This window comes from Pseudonaja textilis, chromosome 4 (genome assembly GCF_049901715.1).
Source record: "Pseudonaja textilis isolate UNSWEBS1 chromosome 4, rPseTex1.2, whole genome shotgun sequence".
NCBI lineage: Eukaryota > Metazoa > Chordata > Lepidosauria > Squamata > Elapidae > Pseudonaja > Pseudonaja textilis.
The window spans coordinates 22,654,704-22,669,983 of NC_141993.1; the positions used below are offsets into that span (position 1 = coordinate 22,654,704).

The 15,280-nt window shown below is 41.3% G+C and overlaps 1 protein-coding gene and 1 pseudogene across 2 annotated transcripts in view; both read right to left on the bottom strand.

Annotated features, from left to right (window-relative positions):
* PRKG1 (protein kinase cGMP-dependent 1) overlaps positions 1-15,280 on the bottom strand; it is an 878,222-nt gene that overhangs the window by 493,001 nt on the left and 369,941 nt on the right. The window lies entirely within an intron of this gene.
* On the bottom strand, positions 8,106-8,205 carry LOC113449031 (small nucleolar RNA U3; annotated as a pseudogene).

Consider the following 15,280-nt stretch of genomic DNA (forward strand, 5'->3'; position numbering starts at 1 on the left):
GCAGAGAAGGGGAGAGGTGGAACAAGAGAGAGGGTGTTCAGAGGAAGACCAAGGCCCATCCCCTCTTCATTGTAGAGCATGCAGGGAAGAACGGAGAAGAGAGCAATGTGGGTTGTGTGGCTTACGAGGCAGGAAAGGGCCCTGATTCCCTTCATAAGGCATACCTGGGAAGGGAGTTTAAAGGAGAAGCAGTTTGGAGGGGCGTTTGTCAGAAACAAACATTGAGTTTATCTCATGTTGGCTGCTGTTATGTGAGTTCCTGGCATCCTCCCAACTGGTTTGATTTACTGCCATGTTACTTCACTTCTAGAACTCCTTATCTTGCCCTGCCAGATTTATTACTTTATTTTGTGTTGCTGAATTCATAGTTTAATGTTTTCTGTTTTAATATTTTGGACTGAAATATCTGTAGTCAAAGGATGTTACAGGTTTCTGGGAGAGTTTTTCTCCAGACTGGAAAGTAACTGAGACATTGGGGCAAAGTTGGAGCTAATAAAGAGATCCCTACTTATTATTCTGGCTGTGTTGCCCTTGTGCCATGCCCCAGGTCATCACAGAAGAGGATACACATAGTCCTTGTCTTATGACCACAATTGGGATCAGAATTTCTGTTGCTAAACAAGGTGGTTGTTAAGTGAATCGTATCACATTTTATGAACTTTTTTGTCATGGTTGTTAATCAAATCAATGCAGTTTTTAAAGTTAAGGAAATCTGACTGTCATTGACTCTACTTATTGGAAGCTGGCTGGGAAGGTTGCAAATGTCAATATGAGAATTGGTTGTCACTTTTTTTTAATCCCATTGTATTGCATTCAGTTTTAGTCAACATAATGGCTAAAAAAGATGTGGAGACTCTAGAGAGAGTGCAGAGAAGAGCAACAAAGATGATTAGGGGACTGGAGGCTAAAACATATAAAGAACATTTGCTGGAATTGGGTATGTCTTAGTTTAATGGGAAGAAGGACTAGGGGTGACATGATAACAATGTTCTAACATCTAACAGGTTAACACAAAGATGAGGGAGTCAAGCTATTGTCCAAAGCACCTGAAGGCAGGACAAGAAGCAATGGATGGAAACTAATCAAGGAAAGAAGGAACCTAGAACTAAGAAGAAAATTCCTGACAGAGCAATTAATCAGTGAGATGACTTGTCTCCAGAAGTTGTGAATGCTCCAACACTGGAAGATTTTAAGAAAAGATTAGACAGCCATTTGTCTCAAATGGTATAGGGTTTCCTACGTAAGCAGGGGATTGGACTAGAAGAGCTACAACATCCCTTCCAACTCTGTTATTCTGTTAATGCTGAACTGTTGCTAAATGAATGGTTGTAATTCAAAAACTACCTGTAACAATGAAAAAGGTTTTGGAGTCAGAATAGATCAAGTACATAGAAATCAACCTGGTTTAACCATGTCACTATCGTGGCTATAATGTATCTATGTTGTGGGAAAGAGGTTTTTTCTTTTTCTTTTAAAAACTCTGTATCCCTTGCATCAGGGTAGAGTCGGGGGGATTGAATGAAGTTGAGGATTTACTGACCAGATGCCCTTCCTGATGCCTATGCAGAGTTTGCAGCAGACAAGTACTCGTTGCGCCCAGAGAGAGAAATATTTGCCACTACCTAAGATTGAACTCACAGCCTCCTGACTGTGAGGCAAGAGGTCAATCTTTGGGCCATCGCATTGCTGATCTGAAAATTACTTATATGTAGCATAATAGGAGCCTTTGTGGTGCAGTGGTTAGAGTACAGTACTGCAATCTACTTCTGCAGCCAGCTGTCTGCAATTTGGTGGTTCAAATCCCACCAGGTTCAAGATTGACTCAGCCTTCCATCCTTCCAAGGTGGATAAAATGAAGACCCCAATTGTTGGGGACAATATGCTGACTCTGTAAACCGCTTAGAGAGGGCTGTAAAGCACTATATAAGTCCAAGTGCTATTGCTATTGCTATAATTCTGCACAAATCTGCCTCCAACCCCCAGCTCCTTTTATTCAGCCCCTCTATCCATAACTTCACCAAAACAGTTTTGCAAGCAGATTCTTGGGGTCAGTCAATAGAAGGTTTTTTTTTGTGTCAGCAGAACAATATTTTGAATTATGAGTCACTGTACAATTTCCAGGTGTCTTTCGAGTTACGGTTGCATTATAAATCTTAGGCATACTAAAGCATTTTTAAACTTTGCTGCTACAAACTGTTCTTCCAGAACTTAGACTTCTGAAGAATTAAAGTCCCATTCCTGCCAATTTAAACACTGATTTGGCTCACATGTTGTATTGCCAAAACCAAACCAATGAAATTACAACATAAATGGGAGGATCTTGTCTTAATAATTCCATAGATCACAAGATGGTTTCCACAAAATGGATTAATTTGAAGACCTAACAAAGCTAATATGTAACTCATGTGCCCTGCTAAGGAAGCTTAAAGTGACAGAAACCTTTTGACAATAGCATAATATCCAAAAACGCTGCCAAAATTACATACTTCTTAATTATAAGAAACCCCATGCACTGATCTGTAACCTGGTGGTGGCCATTTTCATTGTTCAAGTGGCTAGTCCTCTTCACGAAGACCCTGTGATGACCCAGGGTGGGATACAAAACAAACACAGTCACAAAAAAACAGGTGAAGTCCTTTTTATTCCTTCACTTTGCTTCCAAGCTCCAAATATCCTTGAGGGGAGAGAAAAAACTCCCACACAAGCAGTTACAAAAATGAGGAAATGCCATTTAAATTATAAAGAGTAAAAAAAAAACCACAAATCAGGCAAGATAAGGGCTTGACAATGTCCACAGATATCAGAACACACACTGGGCAGGACACCAAACTCAGAGAGGAACAATAAACTAGAGATATTTCCACGCTTTGTTTCCAGCACTTGCCTGTACACATGTCTGTCCTCTTATCCAGTTGTCACAGCTGCAGCTCATGAAGAGAATCAAGGCCCTCTCCTCCCCAGTATACCACGTCTCTCCCTTATCCTCTCCTCCTGCCAGCCTCTGCCCTTCCCCAACCTCTTCCACATCTCCGGAGCCACACTTCCACTCCCTGTCGGCTGTTCCTCCTCTCCCTCAGAGTCAGTCTCCACCAGGGGCATGACAGTCCCATTAAACTCACTATGACTTATTCAGTGTAAATATAGGATTGCAATATTAGGGGCTGTTAATGTATTAGTGACAGTTTTATGCAAATGGAGAGGTTCTTGTGCTATTTTACAAAAATGTATCCTAATACTACCTAATAGTTTGGTAAATTTTAGTAAGCTTTATTAGAAAATATTTTAAGTCCCCATAGCAGTTTTTAATGTAAACACTGACCAGATCCCCCTCCTTCTTTCTTTTTTTTCCTCAGTATGTATAGTTACTAGTACATTGCCAATTAGAGTTCTACAAGGAACAACATTCTGAAAGAAAAAATTAGGTTGTATTTCCCCTTTATTACAAAAATGCAGTTAAAATGCAAAGTATATTAACTAATAACCTACCTCTATAGTTGCAATCCTTTGTCTCTGTGCTAACAGGTTCTGAGGATTAAAATGAGGGGGAAAGGGGGAAGAAATAATCTCTCGTCTTGATAAAAAAGAAATTTGGTAATGCTTATGTTTTCAAAGGGTGTGTGAGATTTAGCTATACGACTCCCATTAGTGAGGAGCCCTGCTGCTTACAATTATCTTGTAAGCTATTGACAAAAATAAATAAATATGTTCTGGAAATAACAGTGGCCCTGTTAAAATATCTGATGATGAATAACAGTAACTAGGAAAATCATGATTGGTATTAATTAACTAGGACAATAAGTTTAATTACCGTATTTCCCCATGTATAAGCACCCCCTTTGTATAAGCCACCCCCCCAATTTTTGGACTGTGAAGTTTTGAAAAAAATATTTTATTAGAGAAACAAGTTATGAAGAAAGAAAATTTACAAAGAAACAAAATTCGACGTCTAGATCTACAACTTCGGTCATGACGCCGAAAGCGGTGCGGGCGACGCTAGCAATCTACGCATCGGAACGAGAGTAGGAACGAATCATTCAGGCCGATGCCTAGCGTATGCATTTCTATCGTGTACTCGCACTCGTAATCGTATCATCACGTACAATTTTTACAAAAAAGTATAGCATACTGCTGGAAAACCAGTTTATTCCTACTTTATTATTTTATGCATTTTTCACGTATAAAAAGTGTACCTGCTTTGTATATGCCACCCACCTACTTTTTGGGCTTGAAAATTTTGGAAAAAAGGGGTGGCTTATACATGGGGAAATACGGTAAGTCTAGAATTCACTTGGAAGGCAATGGGAAGTATGATAAGAACATTTCAAATTCTAACATCTGGTTTCCTCACTTTATTATTTTTCTTTTTGCCAAAATCTTATTTCCGATTACAATCATGACAACTTTAATCTCACTGCAGGAGTTCTGATATCTTCTGAATCTGGCTAACAGAAGGTGAGCTATTTTGGCATTAAATTAAAAAAAAAAATACTTCTGGCTCAGTCCTTTTTCATTTCAGAAAAATAAATAATGATTGCTTAGGATTTCCCAAGAAAAAAACATATGGAAAGAAAATTGGGAACTATTTTCTAAAGTGCCTATAGGCCAGACAAGGAATAATGGATAGAAACTGAACAAGGAGAGATTTAACCTGCAAATAAGGAGACATTTTCTGACAGTGAGAACAATCAAGCAATGGAACAGAACAATCAAGCAATGGAACAGCTTGCCCTCAGAAGTTGTGGGAGCATCATCACTTGAGACTTTCAAGAAAAGATTGGACTGCCATTTGTCAGAAATGGTATAGGGTCTCTGGCTTGGGGGGGGGTTGAACTAGATGACCTACAAGGTCCCTTCCAACTCTGATTATCTGTATCTATTCGTTTTCATAAGGAAGTGTGCCTCATTTGCATTTAACCCACACAATATTTTGCAAAATCTTTCATTGCTTTTTGAAAGTTCACCTCAAGCTGATATATGGGTTAATAACTAGAATAAACGTAGTCATTTATATTTTCATATTTTCATTTTTTATGCTATGGAGCATTGATATTTGATCCCCTTTTTAAAACTGTTCATTTAAAATTTATCTTGATGGTTTTGGGAAAAAAGTGTCAAAATCTGCCTTTTAAACCTTGTCAAGGACTGGTTTGTTTGTTTTTTTCTTTAAGGAAGACTTGTTACAAATCTTACACTGAGCTTCAGAGCACTCAGAAATCAGTAGGAAAAACAGCAGGGAAGTGGGTGTGTATGGTTAGACAAGATGTTCCTACCATATTGAAATGGGACACAGTTCTAGGATTTAGCCGTTTAAAACTATGAAAAGACATTTAAATCCTAACACTGTGATATGCTACTAATATGAATTGTTTGGGGGGTGGGGTTCTGACTTTTAAAAAAATGTCAATATGGATATATTCTGAAAACCACTGCTAGTAGAGTTATTCATGGCTTAAATGACATCCTAAAAATGAAAACATATATAAGACTTTTTTTTCCCCTCCCATACCATCAACAAACACTTCTTTGGTTAGTTATATGTTTTTCTAAATTTAAGCATCATAATTATTTTCTTTCCACCCACACAACACAAGCAGGAAAATAAAGAAAGCAGGCTAATTGTCACATTGGCAAGTTTAGACAATAACTAGACTAGGCATGAGCCTTTTTGATTCCCATCATAACAAGCCATGAAACTAAGGTCTTTTTTCAAGCTGCTGTGAACATGAATGGCAATTAGGAATAGCCAAACTCATACTGCATCAAGAGCAGAGATCCTAGGATGAAATCCTGAAGTCCACAAGATTCTCAAATCTTGTGTATGAGGAGAATTACCCAACAGATTAATCAGATAGTTGCATGATTTTAGCAAAATTTTAGCTTGCTAAGTTCCAAAGTCTATGGTTATTCTCAATCATCCAGGTCATGGTTGTCCCAGAGGTACATTTTCAAAAGGCAACTGTTTTTCCTTGAAGACATTTCACTTCTCATCCAAGAATTTTCTTCAGTTCTGACTGAAGGCTGACTCAGAACTGAAGAAGCTTCTTAGATGAGAAGTGAAATGTCTTCAGGGAAAAACAAAGTCGAACTGTCTTTTGAAAAAGGACCTTTGGGACTACGTTCCAAAGACAATTATGTGACAAGCAGTAGTAGCATCCCATTGGCCAGTGGTGGGATTCAATATTTTTTTACTACCGGTTCTGTGGGCGTGGCTTGATGGGCGTGACAGGAGAAGGATACTGTAATCTCCAGTCAGAGGTGGTATTTGACGGTTCTCTGAACTACTCAAAATTTCCGCTACCGGTTCTCCAGAACTGATCAGAACCTGCTGAATATCACCTCTGCCTTTTGCTATTTTTAAAAAAATATGGTAACAGATGCTTTTCTTTTTTTATTATCTGGTTTTATAGCATAATGGTGTTTATTTCTGAGTCACAGATGAGCTCATAATAGCACTTTCCCCTTATCTTCCTTACAAACATTAAATCAGCGGTTGTATGAAAATTAACATTACTAGATGCACCATTTCTTCCACCTTCATAATTTCTTAATGAACCATGAATGATCCTGTTAGTTTATATTCAATGCATATTCTTCATTAGCCCCCTATAAAAAAGCAATTATAATAGATGGTAGACATACGCATCATAAGTAGGCTGTGTTTTTCCTGGGTAAACTCAGGTTCTGTAGGCATGAACACTTTCTTTAATTCCCACCAGATTCCATGTCTCACCTGACTCTTCTTTACACTTACCATTAAATTAATTAAATTAAATTAAATTAAATTGAGAAGGTGGTGGGCTGAAAAGTCATCCTCTTACTTCATTGTTTCCAAAAGTTCCTCTGGGACCTAAATGAGTTCTGTAAGCTTTTCCTATAAAATAGAAAAGACTGGGAAATGGCTTGCATATACGGAGAGTATTTCACAAACTATTAAATAGCTATAATAGCAAGAGTATCTGGATCATCAACTGGGCAGCTATCAAAGTCTCAGTATACCTGGGGGACCTTCCATTAATGCCTGTCTTGAACTTTCCTTTAAACTGGTTCTTCCAATCTTGCAAACTGAGGAATGATTGACAATGTATAGCCCTCATTTCAATTTCCTGCCACTGTATATCACGAAATGGTAGAAGAGAGCCAGTTAGGTGTCTTTAAATCAGTTACTCTCTCCAAGACCACAAGATCAGCTCAGGCAACAAGCCAGAAGATCAGTTCCTGTCACGACCAATGGATCAATGCTTGATTGATCTGGGGGTTAAAAAAAAAAGATTCTGCATTTGCAGAAAGACGCTATAGAGGAAAGAAAAAAGAAAGGTGGAATACTAAACTGATAATGATAGCAACTGGCTCAGCTTTGCTCATTGTTCATTGCTTGGAATATCATATTATTATCCTTTGTTGGGTTCCCAACCCCTGGGCTGTGACCACTAGTCGGCCTCAGCCTTTTTGCAACTGGGTCACACAGCTCTACCTGCAAAAGCTGTGGAACTTGTGCTCATGTGCGAAGCTCCATATGGATGAGTGGCACCTATGACTTCCACAGAATCATCTCCTCTCCCGCCTCCCGTGCCAGGCCACCAATCTGGAAAAGTTAGGACTGCTTCTTTATTATGAAGAAGTCTTTTATTTCAGGAAGCTGTCCTTTAGACTTATTTAAGCATTTTCTTAGTTTGTTTTAATTAATTAATTAATTAATTAAAGATGAATTCCTTTGTACAAAGTTAGAAGGTTTGCTTTTTTTTAACAAAATAGTGTCCAGAACAGTAAAAATTGATTTTTTTCCCAAGGATCTTTCTACATCAACTTCAAAGAAGCCTGGTATTTATATCCCTTATTTTTTTATACTTATTTATATCCCTTAAAATTCAAAAACATAACAATTAAAAGATTAGAAAATAAAATACTATTGCTACTAAACGTTGTACTGCTATAATCCAAAAAGCACAATAATGTCCCTGGTAATTTTAATTCTTGTACCACTTTTAACATTTCGCTCACTATTTTTGTCATTTACATTGGTAATCTCTTTAGATTAACAGAGTTGGAAGGGGCCTTGTAGATCATCTAGTCCAACCCCCTGCCCAAGCAGGAGACCCTATACCATATCTGACAGATGGCAGTCCAATCTCTTCTTGAAAGCCTCCAGTGTTTGAATGCATTTCTCTAGTTGGATACTATAGAAATGATCCCTGAAAGTATAGTCTATTACTGGTATATATACATATACATTCAGAATAGATCTGGAAGAGACCTTGCAGTCTTCTAATACAATCTCCTTCTCAAGCAGCAGACTCTATACCAGGGATGTCAAATTGGCAGTCCGCGGGCCAGATGTATCATGCACAGGCTGCGCCCAGCCGAGCTCCGTGAATGGGAAAAACATCACGAAATGTTACGTGATGGCAACGTGATGCCACGAGTTTGACACCCATGTCCTTTACCATTTTAGACAAAGTGATTGTCCCATTACTTAAAAGCCTCCACTGATGGAAGCACCCATATTAAACAATACTGTTGTTTAAATTGTCATTTTAGTGTATTCATTAGAAACTACCAAAAATTTATGGAATATAGCAGAGGAAAACAAACAAACAAATAGTTGCATTACCAATTAACATGAGATGTCTTTTTACTAAATGCTAAGAGACTAAGTACCAAATGCAATTCCCTAGAATGTGGGTTGCTTTGCCTTTTTCTGATGCCAGAGGGGAAATAGCACAGAAAGCACAGGTATCTTCAAAAGCGCCTGCATATGACATCTCGGGCATCTTCTGAAGCTCTTACTTGACGTGGAAGTTCATAAACAGAAAAGTACCCCTAAGCCTGTGTGGCTGTAAATATGAATAAAAAATACTTTAAATAGCGGCAGATCTTCACAATGAGGTCATATGGTTTTGTACCAATCAACAGAGTAGTGCTACTGAATTTTGAGCTGAAGAGGTTTATGTGAGCATGTGATGAAGCTTTTAGTTCAGAAAGTAAACAAATTTCCAAACCTGCGTTTGTTTCTACATGTCCTGAGTCACTGCATAAATGAGAACAAGTAGCACTGATACCATTATCTATTTTCTTTCTTAGCTTAACTCTGGCTGCCAGAAAAAGAAAGAAAGAAAGAAAGAAAGAAAGAAAGAAAGAAAGAAAGAAAGAAAGAAAGAAAGAAAGAAAGAAAGAAAGAAAGAAAGAAAAAATCAGAGCAGAAAAATGCTACCTTTGCCTCTTCTGAGAATTTCAAAACGTCAGTCAGAGAGCTGGTGTATTTAAATGGCATGTCAGCTTTCCCCTAAAATGCGTGATTCTTGTGATCAGACTAACATTCTTTTCCTTCGATATGGCAAAACAAGACATTTTCAAGTCTTGAACTTTTGGTATATACTAAGAGAGGGTCCCAGTCTCTTGGATTCATTCTTTCCTCAAATAGATGTATCTTATTTCTATTGCATATAAATGTAAATAAAACACAATAAGGCACCAAGCAGTAAATATCTGATCAATGCACATTTTGAAGGTAAAAGCTTTTCTCAGGTTTGAAAGCCTGAGTGATGAACCGGGGCATGGTACAAAGGCAACACAGTCACATAAGTAAGAAAAGTCCCTTTAATACCTCCAACTTTGCTCCCAACGTCCAGTTACCTTTGGCTGGAGAAAAAACTCTCCCAAGAACAGTCTTTAAGTGGAGGAAATTCAGTCCAAAAACAAAGTACATACAAACTGTAAATAAAAATCCACACAAACCTCACTGCAGCAATTAACTGGACAGGGCAGGATAAAGAATTGCAGACTTCAAAGGCCAACAAAATACACACCGTTGGGAAGACATCAGGAACCCAGTTAAGCCTCAACAAAACAAGATAATACGCTATTTGTTTCCAACAAGTTGCTGTGCGCAAACTCCCTTTTTAAACACTGTGTTCCCAGCTGCAGCTAATGAAGGAAATCAGGGCCCTTTCCTCCGCCATTAGCCATGCAACTCACGTTGCTCCCTTCTCTGTTCCTCCCTGTGTGCCCTAGGATGAAGAGGGGGTGGGGCTGGGTCTTCCTCTGAATTCCCTCTGACTTGCTCTACCTCTCCCCTGCTCAGCCCAGCTGGACTGTGCCCTTCCCCAGTTTCTTCCACAGCCAATAGAGCCACCACTCTCACTCCCTGTCAGCTGCTAGGCCTCCTCCTCAAATCAGATTCCAACAGGGGCATGACAGCCTGCCTTTCATGGATACCCTGAAATATTCATGTTTTCTTTGGAACAAAATAGAACATTGCTACTGTTATATTCTTTTTTTTTTCTTTTCAGAAAACGTTCCAAATTTATTCCACAATCTTTAATATTTCCTTATTATATTTTACCTAAGTACTAAACAAGCCTGATTCCGCTCTAGCAGTTTAGAAATCAGCTAGGATCCAGAGTTAGCCAGGTTTATTTAATATTTTAGCAAAGAAATGCAGGCCAGTTTTGTTGAAGCATCTCTCTTTCTAAAAATCATGTTATTTCATTTAAGGCATGGAATTTTTCCCACCAAACATTGGGTTTTTTTTTTATTCCTGCAAGATGGTGAGGTAGGTTAGGCTGAACAATACTGACACAAAGCCATCTCTGGAGAAATAGAGGCATTTGTTGGTTCACTTCAGGGAGCAAAAATGTTTGGGTGGGTGTATATTTCCTGTCATGCTTGGCTTCTGTCAGTGAATCACTCTGTGTCTTTGCATGTTGGTGAAATTTCTGCATGTGTTTATGTCTCCAGTGCCTGGATGCTGTAAAGAAAGAAGCGATAAAAGAGAATTTGTGTTTTTATTTGAGTTTTTTACCTAGAATATGGTATTAGTGTTTTGCTTCCAGTCAAACATAAGAAATGAATTCCAGGCAGAAATTAATGTCAGCTTTGGAAGCCATATTAATACCAGAAGCTTCCACACTGCCACATTCCTGTGCCTAGGAAAGTAGGGGGAAAGGGGGGATTTTTAGAGTGTTGGTAGTTAGACATAATAGCATTCTTCTTTTTGGTCAAGGTCATGTTATTCCTGCACCTGAAGGAGGAGTGGTTGAAGGCATGTGTCAAGTTGGGACAGTTGGTGATTGGACTATGTGATGGACTGATGGGTGCAAGGGTTGAGTTTTGACTTTTGAATTACTAATGGAAAACCCGAATCTGAGAGTCCCGGGTTTTCCCAGAGGTGCCAGTATAAAAGGAAACTTTGAGAAAATGCCTGTCTCTGAGTTTTTAATTGGAGTTGAGTTTTTCTGGAACCCTGACAACTAAGCAAAAAAGGGGGGGGAGGGGAGTGTGTTGTTGTTCATAAAATATTGAATTTAACCAAAAGCAAGGTGACTTTGAATTTAAAAAAATATCCATCATACCAGAAGCTTACATACAAACATACACACACACACACACACACACACACACACACACGTTCACTTGCCTCTAAAACCTTATTCTCAGTCCAACTAAGAAGATGGTGATTATTTTACCTTTTATTTTTATTTTGAAGGTAAATGATTTGGTAAAAAATCTACTTTTTTTTTTCAAATAGTACTTAGCAATAGCACTTAGACATATATATGTAGTCCTTTAATCTAGGTGATTTATAGAGTCAGAAGATTGCCCCTAACAATCTAGGTCCTCATTTTACCAACCTCAGAAGGATGGAAGGCTAACCTTGAGCTGGTCAGGATCAAACTGCTGGCAGTGGGAATGCAGAGTCAGCCTGCAATGCTACACTCTAACCACTGCACCACCACAGTGTACTTCTTTGACAGTATATATGAGCAAGTGCAGTTCTAAGTGTGTTAAATTATCTGTGTCTGTTTATTTCTCCACTTTCAGGCCAAATTAGAAATTAATGTAACACTGATCCATCCTGGAAGAAGGGACTTTCTAAATCTTTCTTGGAAGAGTAAGGTGTTTATTGGTAACTTAAATTAAAAAAACATAAAATACAAAAATCAATGGGGAGTCAATGGGGAGTTTCCATGCATAAAGCCACGGTAGAGAACCTTCTGTAGTTGAAAAGAATTTGGACAGAAAGTATGGCTTGCCCTGCACATTTTCTTGGGCACGAAACAGTTTGTGAACCACAGATACCCATCCTGGCAGACATCTAAAAAAAGGGAGGAAAATGAATTGGGAAAAGGTGCAGATGACTATTTGTGTTATGTCCTGAGGACTCAAGGAGTTCTCACTCAGGTCCACTCTCTTTACGTGGGCGTTATTCCCCCCACTCCCATTGGTTGGCTCTCCCCAGCAGCCAGCTATAAAAGCAGGCTGCGGGGTCCAACCGGTTGCTGATTGCTGCGAGCCAGTTCCAGGCTTGGCAAGCACGGTCAGCCCTTTATTGTAAAATAAAGTATTGTTGCACTCATGCTCTGGTTCAGCCTCTCATTGCTCAAACAAAACACTGGCGACGAGGATGGGATGGCTACCAGAAGCACCTTGCAACCGCTGAGTCACTAGCCTCCGATCTACAGCCCAGAGAGAGCGATCGGCTGGCGACAAGGGAAACGCTGATCCGCAGCCAGAGAGAGCGGTCAGCCAACAATACGAGCGATCAAAAAGAGCAAACGCTGATCCGCAGCCAGAGAAAGCGGTCTGATTCAAAGTTAGAAGCGTCTGTAGCCGCTTGTTAGCCCCGCTGCAGGGAAAGTGAAGCGCTGCGAGCCGCAGCCGCTCTGTATTTGGCGCGAAATTCAAACGGGTGTCATTTGAATTTCGGGCCAGTAGGAGACACAGCACAGCGCTGTAGGAAGTCACTAGCGCCCACTTTTTGGCGCGAATCAAGACACCTCCAACGGCTAGCAGCCAACGTGGTAACCCAGAGAGAGAAAGAGAGGGTAGCAAAAAACCTCTCCAGAGCTGATATCACTCACGAGCGCCCGTAGTCCCAGAGAGATTTTTCCGCAGGTTGCACAGCCGTTCCAGCACCATGAGTTCCAACCCAGTATTCCCGGCGTTTAAACCAGACGAAGAGAAGTGGGAGTCGTATAAGAACCGCTTCAATCATTACATCGATGCGGTCGGCTTGGCGGATGCGGGAGAGCATCGGAAAAAATCCTATTTCCTAATCTACTGCGGAGCCACCGTTTACGATACCGCCGCAGCACTCGTAGCGCCGAGAGAATTGAAAAACGTTCCGTGGTCCGAGTTGCTGGAGGTCCTCACTAACCACTACGCTCCCAGGCCTTCACAAATCGCCAGGAGGTTCACGTTCTGTATGAGGAAGCAATCAAGTAAGGAGACCATCAATCAATTTATGGCCGCCCTCAGAACAGCAGCCCTGCACTGCGGGTTTGGAACATACTTAGAGGACATGCTCCTCGATCAATTAGTTTGTGGGGTCAAGGATCTCAACCTACAGAGGCGCCTGCTAGCAAAAAAAGACCTCAACCTCGCACAAGCGGTCGAGGAGGCCCTAGCAGCCGAGCTAGCAACGAACTCAGCCACCAAAATTCAGGGCCCAAGTGCCAAGCTAGCATCGTTCCCAGTCCATTCCGAAGAGGTGGAAGCGGAGGAAACCCACAACGATGAAAACGACGTCCACCGCCTCGCCAACGACAGACGGTCGCAGGTAGGGACCAAACAAGAATACACAGGTCCACCCAAGCACATCACATTGTGCCTAGCCTGTGGGGGCCACCTGCAAGTTTAAAGGAGCCACTTGCAACAACTGCCATAAGAGGGGGCACATCGCGAGAGTCTGCCAAGCCCCCCAAAGCGCTGCACACAGACCCCCGTCCTCGCACGCGGGACCACAGAGGCAAGTATTAAACTGTCACACGCACCGCCTTGCCAGGCGTACTTGCCACGCTGTTAGTAAAATTTCTCTCTCCGTTTCCCTAGAAGGTAAACCGTGCCACATGGAGGTTGACACAGGGTCAGCGCTCTCAATAATCTCGTGGAACACCCTCAAGAGACTCCACCCCAGCCTATCTACTACCCGGCTTCAGAGATGCCAGTTCGGTCTGAAGGACTACCAGGGGAAGGCCATTCCCGTGATCGGCAGAGGCAAGTTCTTTGTCAGTTTTAGAGCTTTTAAAGGCCACCTACCTCTAGTGGTAGTTAACGGCAATCTACCCACCTTATTGGGGCTCGATTGGTTTCCCCACCTCGGCCTAGGGTTAACAGGAGTCCATGCTGTCTCAACCTCAGACACTGACTCCTTATTCACTGACTACGCAGATGTGTTCAGCGAGGAGCTGGGGTGTTATAATGGAACCCCCATCTCATTCACCGTTGACCCCCAGGCAGTCCCAATCAGATTAAAACCACGTAGAGTTCCATTTGCTATTCGACCAAAACTAGACGCTGAATTGGATAAACTACTAAAACAAGGGGTCATTGAGCCAACAGATTTCGCCAAGTGGGAGACGCCCATCGTCACACCCCTTAAAAAAGATGGTAGCCTGAGAATTTGCTCGGACTACAAGACAACAATCAATAAATATTTACAAGTTAGCGCCTACCCTGTGCCCGTCATTCAGCACTTATTGCACACATTCGAGCCGGGCAGTATTTTTGCTAAATTGGACATGTCTCAAGCATATCAGCAGTTCCCGGTTGATAACCAAACAGCGGAACTTCAGACCATCGTCACTCACAGGGTGCCTTCCGATGCAAGCGTCTCCAATTTGGCGTAAGTGTTGCCCCGGGTATTTTTCAATCCCTCATGGAGCGGATTTTACAGGGCCTCCCTGGTGTAGTACCCTACTTCGACGACATCTTGGTCTCGGCCAGGGACAGACCCCAACTCTTCCAGAGAGTGCGAGCAGTGTTAGAAAGGTTCAGACAGCATGGCCTCAAGTTAAAAAAAGAAAAATGCGCCATTGCCACTAGACAGGTGGACTTTCTGGGTTATAAAATTGACGCCTCTGGCATTCACCCCTGGAGTCCAAGGTTAGAGCAATCCACGAAGCTCCCATACCAACCTCCAAAACGGAGCTACAAGCTTTCCTAGGGCTGCTGAACTTTTATGCATCCTTCTTGCCCCATAAAGCCTCAGTAGCCGAACCCCTACACAGATTACTAGACAAAAAGTCACCGTGGCATTGGGGGCACAAAGAAGACCAGGCGTTTAACGCCGTCAAATCACTACTTACGTCAGAGGCAGTACTCATCCAATTCGACCCCAACCTTCCTTTAGTACTGGCAGCAGACGCATCCCCTTTTGGAATTGGGGCGGTCCTTAGTCACAGACTCCCCAATGGCGCCGAGGCCCCCATCGCTTTTTCTCCCAGGACGCTCTCGGCCACGGAGCGAAATTACAGCCAAATAGACAAGGAAGCCCTAGCAGCTG